At 31.1% G+C, this 14,182-nt stretch overlaps 1 pseudogene across 1 annotated transcript in view; it reads left to right on the top strand.

Moving 5' to 3' along the window:
- Positions 1-13,847, top strand: part of LOC143254461 (ras guanyl-releasing protein 3-like) — a 28,494-nt pseudogene extending 14,647 nt beyond the window's left edge. The window contains exons 5-13 of the transcript XR_013030202.1: positions 640-771; positions 964-1,116; positions 1,383-1,556; positions 2,339-2,585; positions 3,464-3,641; positions 8,606-8,683; positions 9,075-9,236; positions 10,350-10,602; positions 13,729-13,847. The product of XR_013030202.1 is annotated as a ras guanyl-releasing protein 3-like (transcript). The remainder of the gene's footprint in view (positions 1-639; positions 772-963; positions 1,117-1,382; positions 1,557-2,338; positions 2,586-3,463; positions 3,642-8,605; positions 8,684-9,074; positions 9,237-10,349; positions 10,603-13,728) is intronic.
- The last annotated feature ends 335 nt before the right edge of the window (positions 13,848-14,182 follow it).

The following is a 14,182-nucleotide window of genomic DNA, read 5'->3' as shown; positions in this document are numbered from 1 at the left end:
AGCATATCAAATGTCTATGACTGCCACATTTGAATTTTTTTCTAAAATATGTGGTGTACACCACTACTACAGCAGAAAATTATACTCAGTAAATATTGGGTTATGGTTTTTCTGTCATTTGCTTTTTATTTCAGTCAATATTATCAAATTAAATGAGAAAATTTCTAGTTTCACTAATGCTTTTTTGTTTCCAATTTCTTTAGTTACATGGATTTTAATTTTATTAAGTGTACCAGTATCGAAGCATGCAAATTAGAGTAAAATCATGTTTCTTGACATAGTAAAGCAGATCAGATACTGATAGTTTTTCCTTGTTGTTTTGCTCTAATGTATTAACAACCATGTGACTCAAAAGTCCTGAATGTCATTGATCCAGTGCAGTGCACATATCAACTATTTGATAATTTTTTACTTTCCCACCTTCCTCATGACTTATTGCACATGCATCACAAGATCTTAGATAAGACTGTTTTAACAAATCTTTCTTTACTGAACCAGTACGGATTCTCAGTAAAAAGAATATTATAACATCTCAACTGCACAACTTAATTAATCTAAATGTTATCAAATAATTTAAAATACTTATCAATTGCAAAATATTAGATGAAATATGTTGTGTTTTTATTCATAAAATTATAGGTTTTGGATACGGTCATTTCCAATTCATTTTGACCTAAATAATGAAGTTACTCAACTGTTGCTGGACTTTCAGCAGTCTATACGAGACAGAGGTTACAGTGCCTTGGGAGATTTAGTGGATGTCTCCAAAGTGTAAGTACATGTGTAACTAACCGTTCCTTTCTGTATTTTTCATTATAAGAACCTGAAAGACTGTCACATAATTTTTAGATTTATTTGTTTTATATCTTGATGAAATAATTGAAAGAATTATTTAAAAGTACACAATTACTTAAAAAACAGTGCAATGTTTTCTTACAATTGTGATCGTTAAATGTCTTACAGTCCATCTTACCACTGGGCAAGAAGTGTGTCTGTAAGAAATCCTTCTGCAAGCACACCAAGAAAAAAGTGTCATTAGTATTTGATCATCTTGAACCTGCCGAGTTAGCGGATCATTTGACATGTTTAGAACACAAGATGATGAGCAGGATAACAGTAAGTCTTTGCTGAAGTATTGTATAATTTCTTAAAACATAAGTGTTCTTTGATTGTGTCAAACACCATCAGAAATTCTGTAATGTAAATTATATAAATTGATATGAAAGTAAATTTTCCCTTTGTAAATCTGTGAATAAAAAACAGAGAGGATGAGTTTTACTTTATTAAAAATTATTTAAGATGACTTCACTTTAAAGTACTACATTGCACTATACTGACAAAATATTACAATGAGACCTCTTTTTTTTTTCTAAATTGGGAAGTTTATGGACATCAAGACTTCAGCAGTGAAGGGAACACTGCAGGATAACCCTAAACTAGAACGAGCCATATCTTTATGTAACGATATCTCCAAGTGGATTCAATGCATGGTTTTAAGCAAGTCTCTGCCACAGCAGCGTGCTGACGTGATTGTAAAGTTTGTAGCTGTTGCCAAGGTGAGTCATTAATACAGCATTAAATTTGATGTTGTAAGACATGTATAGGCTTTTGTTATCAACAGTTTAGCTGAACACAGTAACATTCACTATTACTTTAAAATGTAATAACATTCTCATATAGGTTATAGTGAAATATTGTTTTGTTATTCACTAATTTTAATATACTACTTCATTCTTCTTCCAAATAACACAACACACAGAAAATGTTTAACATCCATTGAGATGTATACTGTGCAGTTACTTGTTCACGATGATGATAACTTTATCTTCTAAAACTAAACATCCTAAAGTGTACTTCTTAGTAGAAATGTATAAGCAGATTTTCATAATCAAATCACTGTTTTACTTCACTTTTACACTATATTCTTTTTTGTTTTTTAATTTTTCATTGACTCATTTGTAAACTTTTTTTATTAGTTAATTTGGAAACATTATCATGCCCAATATTATTTTTTATTTAGACAATGAGCTTAAACTACCAACATACAATATTTTCTTTTATAAATAAATCACAAATACTAGTTATTTAAAAAATAAAATTATTGAGGACAAATAGGCCCAACGTTAGTAGTTAATAGATAAATGTGTTTAAGGCTACTTCGTATAACTTTTGTGATACTCAAGGGAAAGCATATTTCTAAGTTAAACATCATTGTGATGAAAGTAACTGCCAGAATTCAAGTTCAGAGTGATTTGACATTTTTCAACTTTAGTGTAACGTATCTCTTTTATATATGGACACACACAAATATGTGCATCCATACATACATTTATTTCAGAGACTTTATGAATCCAAGAACTTCAATACATTGATGGCAGTGGTTGGAGGTCTTAACCACAGTGCATTAGCTAGGTTATCTCGAACCAAAGCATGTGTTCCTCCTGACTCCAAAAAATGTTATCAGAGTTTACTGAGCTGCTGTCTTCTGCTCCAAACTTTACAAATTACCGTCGTGCACTGAATGATTGTAAAGGTTGTTTCCTTACCTATTCTGTAAGTACTGTTCTCCTACAGGATTATTGGGGGTGTCATTATAAAGCATATAACTTGGTTATTTTAGCTTACAGTCTGAGTTAGACCTTGTTAATTCTGTACATTTTGATAAAGGATATCTATTGATATATATACATATATGTTTGTGATAACCAAAAACCAGCCAAAACAAAAATAAAAAATGCTGCTTTCTAATGTAAGGTATTTTTATTATTTTTTCTTCTTCTTTACTTTGGAGAGCAGTCACCTTCCCACAGCTATCTGCAGGCATTGAAAGATGATATAGATATGGGATGTTATGGGCTTGAGCACCCACATCTCACTTTCCTAATTTCTGTTTCTATATCTATTATTTTAATTTCTATTATTATTCCTTTATTTTATTTCTTTATGTGAGAATGGCAAATGGAAGTTAAGACTGATAAACAGTGTGTCCTCACTGCAATGTGGATCCTACTTCTTCAGTCACCTCCAAAACCTAGGATACATTTATAATCTCGCATTGTATCTTGTACTCTGGGATCTTTTTTAAAAATATACAGCCTAGTTTGTTTAATTTTAATGTGTTTTGTTTATGGCTTAAAAATTTATGGTTATAATATAATTAACTAGAGGTTGGGATTTGCTGTTTTTAATGCAGTCCTTTCTCATGATTTTTACTTATTTGGCTTCAATGGGATGTAATTATTTAATTTCACTTATGTTTATATTAGTTTATCATAAGGTTACTTCACTATCATATATTTTTGAGTGAATTAAAGATACCAGAAAATGTCATTTATTCTTGAAAATTAAATATATACCTATCCAGCATCACCACTTTCTTTATGTACAAAACAAAATGTTAAGATTTATATAAGTTGCTGATCTTTATTATATGTATTTAAAATTTATTTCTCTTGTTTTATAGTGCAGTTCATATGAAAGACCTAATATCTCTTAATGTGGCTTTACCGGATGCTGATAAAGAAGGTTTGATAAATTTCCGCAAAATGGCACAACTTTCATTAATTTTCAAGGAGCTGTGGGAATTGCAAAACTCTAGACTTCCATTCAACGTTAACATAGACTTACTCAATACACTGAGGGTAAGTTTAGGGAAAAATATTTCTTAACCGTTTCTTGAAGTAAGCCTTAATGAATAACTCTTCCTCATCAATATTCTCAAGTTTGTTAACCTTTCTGAATGAATTCCACAGAACATTTTTTTGAAGGATAATCTTGCTATTGACTGGAATTGGGCTACCAGTATTTTTATTTCCTTGTAAATTCACTCTATGTAATAATTTATTGATGTCAAAAAATAATCAACAACAAAAGTAAAATTCTGATACTGTACATTATGATGCTTACATAGCTATTCTTGTCCAGTTTTTCTCTTTGGTGGTGGACTGGAGGTTTCTTCTTGAGTTTAGTTTTTTTTTTAAATAAAATAAATGCCGCATGTATACCCACTCATCAAGAATAGCACTGTAATTGCTATAATAATTACAGTACTAAACAGCGAATTACACAATAATATATTCTGTATCCAAAATGCTTTCCCTGGATGTTTTTGTCCAGGCAGACTGTGCTTGTTAATCATATACTTCTTATCCAAAGTGGTTCAAATGTATGTTTTTTTACCCTGGTGGACCTCACTTGAGCTAATCCAACATAACCCAAGTTGCTTACCATACCAAGGGAGACCACACTTGTTGATACCTATATTTTATACAAGGTGCTTTTCCAAGTTGTTTCCCATTGATGCTTTTGCCTGGGTGGACAGCACTTGTTGATCCCTATATCTTATACAAGGCATCGGGCTACATCATATTGTACAAAATTTGGTTCATCCAGGCACTTCTCTTGGCACGTGCATTTAAGGAAAGGTAGTTGCATACACGTGAGCCTTTCCATGCTTATCAGCACCTTACTGACTTATAGTTACCCAGCACTCCCAACACTGATTCAGTGCTCTTTGTCAACTTCAGTTGTGTCTGTCGATTCAGTTTTGCCCCAGTTGTATACAGTATTGATTGCTTTGTAAAGAACATACAGTTTTAGAAGTGTTGTACCCCACTAGTGTGCTTTTTCATATTTAGCAAGGCTGTTTCCTACTTGGTTTGAGATTGATGCACTTTCATTGACCCTTCCATTTGGCAATATGGGATTCTAACTTTGGGTGAGAGGTGGTAGTACTGGTTTGAAAGTTAACAGTTTCTTATTCAAAAAAACATATTTCTAACAAGTACTTACCTCCTTTTACCCAGTTCCCACCCTTCCTCCAAACTGAGATGCCAATGTTTATGGTTTGTGTCTGCCAATTCTCAAAAATGATGGTTGTTTTAAAATCAAAGAGGAAACTAGCTGCATCAGTATAGATGGTACAGTATGATTGGTGGAGGATAGTCACATGATCAGAACATGTTTTGAAATGATAAAAAAATAGATGGGATATAAAGACAGGTGCACTGTAGCAAATTTTTTAGCAATGTTTAGAGGGCAAACCAGGATGAAGACAGCTCTGAGTGATATCACAGTTGTATGTAAAATTCAACATAATTCCCTTTTCTGGTAAAAAACATCCACACAGACTGACTGAATTATTTTAGAATCCAACTGACAAGATGAACTATTTTTCTCTACTCTGTTTCTTACTATAAAATATGCATAAATGCACTTATGTTACCCTGTGGGTTACCACAGTTCTAACTAGAACTTAAAATAATTCCCTCCTTTTCATCAAAGTCACACAGACAGGTTAAGTTATTTTAGAACACTCTTTTACAAGACAAATTATTATTCTTGTCTCTGCTAATCTGTGAAAATCACTTTAAAATATCACCCATTACAGCTAAACTAACAATCGTGCAGTCCAAGTTCTCTTCCACTAAGTTTTCTGATTTTACTTGTTTTTTGCTCATTTGGTTATATATATATATAAACTACAAGTAATGTGACATCAGTTTATAACAATTGAATTACACACATAATGTAAGAGTTACCGAACTACATAACTAGATTTGTCATAAATATTGCTTTTAAAATAACTACTTTTAACTCTTATTATGAATACTGAATAATCATTAAATATTAGATCACTAAGTGAACAAAATAACAATTCTTACACTAAATAGTCTTGCATAACCAACAGAGTAATTGCAAGTAGATTGTGAATTTAATGGTAGTCACCTTTTGAATTTTTCAGTTTTACAACATTAAGAACCTTAATATAAGAACTTTGTTCAGGTCAAGTCATAATTGTGAATACTTGATCAGTCTTTCTACTGGCATGATATTGTTTTATAGATTAGTTCTATGTTTGGGGTCATTTTCATGCTACAAGATGAATCCTCCCTTAGTGCATCACGTTTTGAGGGAATGGCATGACAAATAACCCTTTCATGATTGGCTCAGTGTAATTCACATGAGTTCATTTACACATTTGCACATGTTAATTATTTGCACTATTACTTGTGATATAGCATGTGTATCTTCACAAAATTAGGTAGACTTTTAGTAAAAATTACAAGTATTTTCTTCACAAAAAATAAGGTTTTTTATTAAAGATTTGTTTGTAAAAAATATTAAGTCTGTTTCCTTACTAGTCTGAGTGCAAAGTGATTTTATGTTATGATTGAAAAAACCTATTCTTTGTCCCAAAAATCTCAGGTATTATTTGTGTAATGTTTAAAACCTCCTAAATACATATCAACATTTGTTTTCAGTTAGACTTCATATTTTATGTTATTTTCTATAACTACATGGGATCTATCACTTGAACAACCTCATTACCATTATAAAAAAATTAGGAAATAAATACGAATTATTCTGTGCTCCTGCTAGAGTGACCACATATATGACATGAAAATACAAATGTTTAGTCTAATTAGTTTAAGTTTCATAATGTTTTATATTTATTATTTTTTATTATATTGACCTTCCATTCATACCCAGCCAACATTACATAACTTGTATTGTAGCTGTGCACATGCACTTATGGCACATATCCAGTAATATAAAACTGACTTTTAGTCTTTTCTGTCTTGGCTGTGTTTTAGTGGACTAGTATTTTGAAATATACAGTCACGTTTTAATTATTATATAAGTATATTGATTATTGCTATTTAGAAATAAATTATTAAATTTATTTTTCTTAAAATATAGAACAAGAAGTAAAGCAAACAATCATCTTTTCTCACTATGTCCTCTGAATTAGGTTACTGCTAGACATGGGTTGCTAAGCCTTTTATAAAAAGTTGCACGTGAAAGATACCAAACAAAATATTTTAGGTTTTATATATACAGTTGAAATAGCAAAAAAAAAATCATAAATAACTCTATTGACATCATAGAATTTCACTCTAATTTATTGAGCTTATTACTGTCCTGTACATATATTTGTTAGGTCTAAAAAATATGAAACTTCAAGGAGACTAAAGACACAACCTACCTTCTTAAAAATCTTGGTTCAGAAGAAAGTGGTAGCTTTTTCACAAATTAAATTGGCTAAAATAAACCACTAGGGGACATTCTAAAGCTGTCAACTGATTATTCATATGTTTTATATTGAAGAAATCTTATATGAGGGACCGTTTCCGAAAATGGAAAGAGGCAAACAGGTCCACTGTGTTTAATTTAGTACGTAAGCCATATTTCATCAAATTAAAAATATGAGGTTCTTATTTGATATTCTAGCTTGTAAATATTAATAGTTTGAGTTCTTAATTTGTATGAAGTTATAGACTTAGTGTTTTGACATCACAAACATCTAATTTTAAACAATGCTGCAATTCAACATACCACGTGACTCACTAAAATCTATACTTAAGTGTATATATGCAAAAACGGCTCGTTTGGGTTGAGAAAATATTTTACGTAGAAGAGCGAACAACGTTTCGACCTTCTTCGGTCATCGTCAGGTTCACAAAGGTTCACAAATATGGCTTACGTACTAAATTAAACACAGTGGACCTGTTTTCCTCTTTCCATTTTCAGGTTCACAAAGGACGATGACCGAAGAAGGTCGAAACATTGTTCGCTCTTCTCGTAAAATATTTTCTCAACCCAAACTAGCTGTTTTTGCATATATATTTCTCTACAAGGGGGTTTTCTCGACATCACTGATTATACTTAAGTGTGTTCTCTTGCTATTTATTTTCAAATTAAAATATTAACTCATGTATAATATTAAAATTTGAATTGTAGTCTACAATTTGATTCCAAATTTGTTGATATAAATTAATGAAATAGTAGTTCAATAAAATTTTGATTTCAAGTCAACAAACACAATGACATAACCTTTGACCCAATGTGAAAGGGTTAATAAGAACCTGCATGTATTTATGAGCAATAGGAGCACCATCTCTTTTGTGTAGATCACTGTTATCATTAACTAAGATGCAATTCTAAACTTGTACTGATCACCTACCATGTTTCACTGTAGATGTTGCACATTGAATATGATACCATTCTTCTCTTCACTATTAAGTAGCCATTCATTATTGCCAAGTAATTCAAATTTGGATGTATCTGTAAATAGCAAATTTCTTGCATGCTTATTCCACTGTTTATGATACAATACCCATTTCAACATGTTGGTTTGGTTATCTGTTCTCAGAAGTAGGTATCACTCATTTACATACTTATTGAGACCACTTTTTGGTAACATATACCTTGCTGTTCCCAAGGTAGTATTGATGTCTGTATTTACTGCAAGGTTGTTGATAATATCATTACTTGATATTGCCCATCTTGTAAAACATGCTTTGAGAAAGCAAGTATCACTTTTTAAAAGTTTCAGTCTTCTGCATGATTTATCATACGGTATCCTGGGAGCTATGACTGGAATCACACCAGTATAGTATGACTACTTGTACTTTCATAGGTCTTACACTGATGTGGATTTCTAATTGGATGAGTACTAACCACAGTGTAAAGTACCAATACATGACTGCACTCTATTGAATAATAATGAACTAAACATAGCAAAACAGTTGGTCATGAAGGTGTTTTTATTTGCTGGTTTCTTTTTCTTCACATCTAATATCTTTTGAATATTTCCTTTCAGCTTTCTTTGGATGTAACCTGTACAGAAGATGAAATTTATGAACTATCACTCACCAGGGAGCCTCGTAATCCATCTTCAGTGAGTATTTAGATATGTACTGAAATTACATAGAGATAGAGTTAAAACATTTATTGAATTGTGATGTAATGAATTGAGGTCTATATCTGGAACTTGAAATAAATGTTTTGATCATATGTTAATTTTTTTAAATGGAATATTTTTATTATACTGGTAAAATAAAATGAAACAAGTATTTCAAAATTGTTTCATTAAAAAAAAGACCAAATAGGAACTAAACAGGATCTATTTGTTCCTTATGACTTTTTATCTAATGTTTACTTGAGGCATCCTACAGTTCCTACAATCTCCCCTATAATGCTCCCTCCTCAAAAAAAATCTTGCAACTCAGTTTAATTGTTTCATATTTTTTATCGTTTAGAACTTTCACTGATAATTACAAATTTCTTAGCCTCAATCTTCACCTACAAAACCAGGGGTATTTGCAGAATGGCTTGCTGGTGTGGATTCATCACCAGACCCAGAAACTATGGCCAAGCACATTCATTCTATTGTAAAGGTTTGTTTATTGTTGCTAATCAAACATATTAATTGTTTCCAAATAAGATTAAAAGTAGTATTATAAAAACTTGAGGCAGGTGATTATTACATAGATAATATATTTGTAGAAATATTATGTTGTAAACTAAATAATAATGGTATTAACAGTCTGTCTTATACTTGAGGGGCTAAATTGTTCTCATGCTTCGTCACAATTGAAATTTGTTGCTTATAAATATTATTTTTAATGTGCTTTATGTTTTGATACTTGTAAATGTACTGTTTGTTCTTCAGTGTCTTATATATTTCAACAAAAGGTATGACAGGAGTGAGTGATTTTGCCATTTTCTTATCATTTGCAAAAGCTTTTATCACAAAACAGTCTCAACAAAACTACCCGTTGTATTATGTTATTATTATTTGTCATATGACAAAGTTGTTGTTGTGGATACTTTGTGAAAAATATGAGTATCACTAATGAAACATTGAACAGTTAATATTTACTCCTGAATTATGTTGTTTAAGTCTGGTTTGTCACTTAAATACTCTTTAGTGATTAAAATTGAATTACATATTTTGTGTTTTCAAATTTTGTTGAATATATTCCAGATTTTTGCTGTTATTGATATAAAACTAAAAAAATATCAGTTTACTAACAATAAAACTTGTTTTGTTTTTAACTGTGTATTTTCTTCAATTGAAAGATTCTTCATTTAGCACTTACCAACTTTGTATGAACAATTAAAATGACATTATATTGATTAATCTATTAATTAGAACAATCTTCATCCTAAAGAAATTTATAGGAGGATGACTTTTAGCTCTTGTAGATTTTATGAATACAAGATATTGTATTATAAAAGAATCTTTAAATACTATAATAGAGCACTGATAATATTTAAATCCAATATGGTGCTCCCCTCTACTCACAAGATTAACTCTTCTTATTTTGTGCTGCCCTCTATTTGCAAACGTTTTGAACAAATGTTACAAGTCTTAATCATCCCTCTATTAAACTTGAAAGTTTCAACACGTCTCTCATGCAAATCTTCATGTGTTACGTCTCCACCAATTGGAGAGGACTCTATTGTGAACTGCATGCGACTCCCACCATGCACCACTCTGATTACCCTAGAAGTGGTTTAACTTTATTTACCTTAGTTGAATTTCATTGATTTAATTTCAGCTTTGTTTGAGAGTGTGTGATTTACCCATGTTTGTTGTGCATTTTTTGCTGGTTTACTATTTAATGGGTCACATTTGTCCTGTTCAACCTACCTATGTCCCATTTTCCCGCCTTGGTCTTCATCTGACATTCATTCTATTAATCCCCTTTCTGTCTGAAGCTCTTCACAACACCCTGTGGGAATTTTTTAGGAGAACAGGTTATTGTCCAACAGTGAGAGAAATGCTGAACTATGGATTCCAACAGAGGAATGGTGAAGGCTTGTGGCATGCATTCAAAATGTTTGCAAATAGAAGGCAGCACAAAATAAGAAAAGCTAATTTTGTGAAGAGAGGGAAATAAATATCAGAAATATATTTTCATTCAGGAAAATTATAAATTCAGTGTAATCTCTCCTAATATTGTGTAAAATGCCAGTTATCCTGAAAGTGTATATGAAAATCAATGCTAAGAAATAATTGTTCATTACTACATATATAGTGACAGGTTGTTGATTTATATACCATATTCATTGTCTTCATTTTTTCACCATAACATAGTTTATGTATAGTTGGAACAATTGGTGTCATGTTAACTAATTTTTCTTTTTTTTGAAGACCTTTAATAGTGCGTTCTTTAAAGCGGATTTGATATTTTTATGTTTTGAAGTAAAATAACTTTGATATTTCTGAATACATCAGTTACTTGAACAAAAAATATTAAGAACAATATCAGTAATACTGACGATACTGATAACTTTAGATACTTGGACATGTCTGCAACATGTAAGTTATTGTTTAGTAACAAACCAGTTAGAAATAGCATTTGTTTAAAATACCAGAAAGGTGTTGTCATTAATTTTTTTTGTAGGTCACGAATTCAAGGTAGCTTATATGAGAAGTTAGGAGACAGTCATAATTCCCAGAAAAAATAGATTTGGTTTTATTCTTCGAGAATTTCATTCACATTTTAAGATTATAATGGTAGTAACTACAATTATTGTTAAATTATTAATACATAATCTCAATTAAAGATTAACTATGTTATTTAACTTCTTGGTTATGTTAGTCCTTTAATGTAAGTTTAAGGCTCTAGTATATTAAAACAGAAATGTACAAAGAAATAAAGCTTAATTAATATTGGAGAGTGCTGTAGTTTAAGACTGGACACTAACTCCTGGCTAACTAGCTCAGCGTGATTAACTAGATATGCTTGTAACTTGGCTAACTAAACACGCTAACTTAGCTTGTCTGACTGTATATGCTGACTACAAATGCTAACTCAGCATTAATGACTGCATATGCTGACTAACTCAGCTTGGCAGACCACATATTCTAACTAGCTCAATTTGCTGATTACATATGCTAATCAACTCAGCTTGGATGACTATAAATGTCAACTTGGTTTGTATAACTGCTTATACTAATTAACTCACCTTGGCTGACTACATATATTGAATAATTTAGCTTGGCAGACTACATGTGCTGACTAGCTCAGTTTGGCTGATTAAATATGCTAACCATCTCAGCTTGGATGACTACAGATGCAAACTTGGTTTGGTCAACTACGCATGATAACTAGCTCAGCTTGGCTGACTACATATGCTATCTTGCCTTGGCTTACAATGTATACTAACTAATCGACTTGGTTTAGCAGCAGCTTTTTTTATTTTCTTTCCTAATTTAATCATGCAAAAATACAGTAAGTGTGACTTTACTGGACTAGACTAGTTCTTTTTGGTGTGGGATGCCTCACAATGTGGCTAATGAATTCATCGAAGATGATATACAGAACTATTTTAATGAGATCAGTTAGTATCTGTGGCATTGGAACGTTTACATTTATGCTTACTTGCCTAGTCACTCTTGGTTCATAATGTCAAATTTACAAAAGTCTTCAATTGTTGTAGAGTTCTGCAGTTACATTTGAGTTTCCCTTTATATCACATAATAAAGGATAAGGTATGATTCACCAGTTGTACAATAGTTATGTTCTTATTATCCAGTTTACTTACTGATGATTATGACTTTCCTTTCAGTTGAGCTGAGCTTTACTTTTCTCTTGCAGTCTGATAAAAATGTTATTGAACTTCTTCCTAGTAGTTTATAATAGTAACTAAGGCTTGAACCTCACTCATTTCTAACCAAATTTTGACAGAAATGTGGTCAAACTATCATGCTGGTTAAATAATAATTGTGATTAGAGTATTTCCTTAATTATATCCAACATTGGTATATTTTACAAATTGTCACATGGATTAATGTACTTGTATAGCTGAATACGTTATCTTTAGCAAAGCTGTTTGGTGTGTAAAGTATCTCCTGATGTCAGCATTAAATTTTCCCGATTGCTTTTCCATATGCGTGGTCTTATTGAATTTATACACATTTTGGTTTTTGGTAATAGCTACAAGAATGGCCAAATCCGTGATATGAAGTTAAAGTATATGTGGTACATCTGACTCTCTTGTAGTAGGTATTTCATATTTATAAATTTCAAAGACTTTCAAATTCTAATTTTGGTCATACAAAATTCAGTCAAGGTTGTGTTGTAAATTCAGCCTGATGTTGCCTTTCTGTAGGAGGGTTCAGTCATGTAAACATCTACTGTTTTATGGGTTAATATTATTATATCTTTCTTTATCTTACATTTATGGGATTTCTCTACAACTATTACATGGATTAGAGATCTTCCTGGATACTGGTTATCCAATTTTCTGATTTGTCAGCTACATAGGGGAGCTGAATTGTAAACGAAATTTTAAAATGTGTGTTTTTTGTAAGGAACCAAGCCCCACTGTAAAATGTTGTAATTATTTTCTTAGAAATAAATGTGAATTTTACTTTTTAGTTCATTCATTTTATTAAGTAAAATTTTCTCTTTAATTATTCTCTCCATTTAAATACATTTATTTTCTCAACTTATGTTTTAACTCTAAACCACAACTCAATTATCCTGTATTTTCATTAATCAGCAAATGTGTAATTCTACTGCTTTCTTCAGTTACTAAAGTGTTTATTTTTAATTTCATCTTGAAACTAATAATCTTTGTTTTCACTTGTATCAACTCACTGCACCTCCTCTTCCACATACTTGGTTCTTGAATCTACAACTATTGAAAAGAACAGGCAAATGTGTGCTTTATTTATCCTTGGATTGTCACAGGTGTAGTTGAGGAATTTTGAGTGATATCCTTAGATACTGTTGTATTTTAAGCCTTAATTTTGTACCTCTAACTGCTGGTATTTTGAATAACAAAAATGTTTTCTGCTAATTTTTTATAGATAAACATAATTGTTCAGAAAATTTTCTTCTAAGTGTGGTTTAGTTGTTTGAAAAATGTATTGAAACAGCAACTTGTGTAGCAGTTACTGATTTGCACTTTTTTTTTTTTCCTCAGGCAATTTTGGAACATATGACATTGATCGAGACAGTGCTATCTCCCAAGAAGAGTTTGAGGCAATACAGACCAACTTTCCTTTCATAGACTCTTTCAGTGTTATAGACACAGATCAGTAAGCTATTTTTTTTAATTATCAGTTTTTAAACATAAAAGCTGTTATTTTTGACATTTTTGTCAAAGGGTTAGTTTAACAATAGCTCTAATGCATATTGTTCTTGATAATAGAAATATAACGGGTTGGAAAATGAAAACTTTGATAATGGCATTCATTATAAAACCACTGATAATTTACTATAATAAGGTATCACACCTCTCTGCGATACCTCCAACAAACATCATAAGAAAACAATCTGATATTGGTGTTTACCAAATCTCTTACTTTTTTGAGAGTTGAAATTTGAACTCTTTTGTCTTTGATATATACTGTCTAGAATTATATACAGTTTATTGT

This window comes from Tachypleus tridentatus, chromosome 6 (assembly GCF_004210375.1).
Source record: "Tachypleus tridentatus isolate NWPU-2018 chromosome 6, ASM421037v1, whole genome shotgun sequence".
Taxonomy (NCBI): domain Eukaryota; kingdom Metazoa; phylum Arthropoda; class Merostomata; order Xiphosura; family Limulidae; genus Tachypleus; species Tachypleus tridentatus.
The sequence above is the reverse complement of the archived record's forward strand: the minus strand, read 5'-3'. Positions and strand labels throughout refer to the sequence as shown.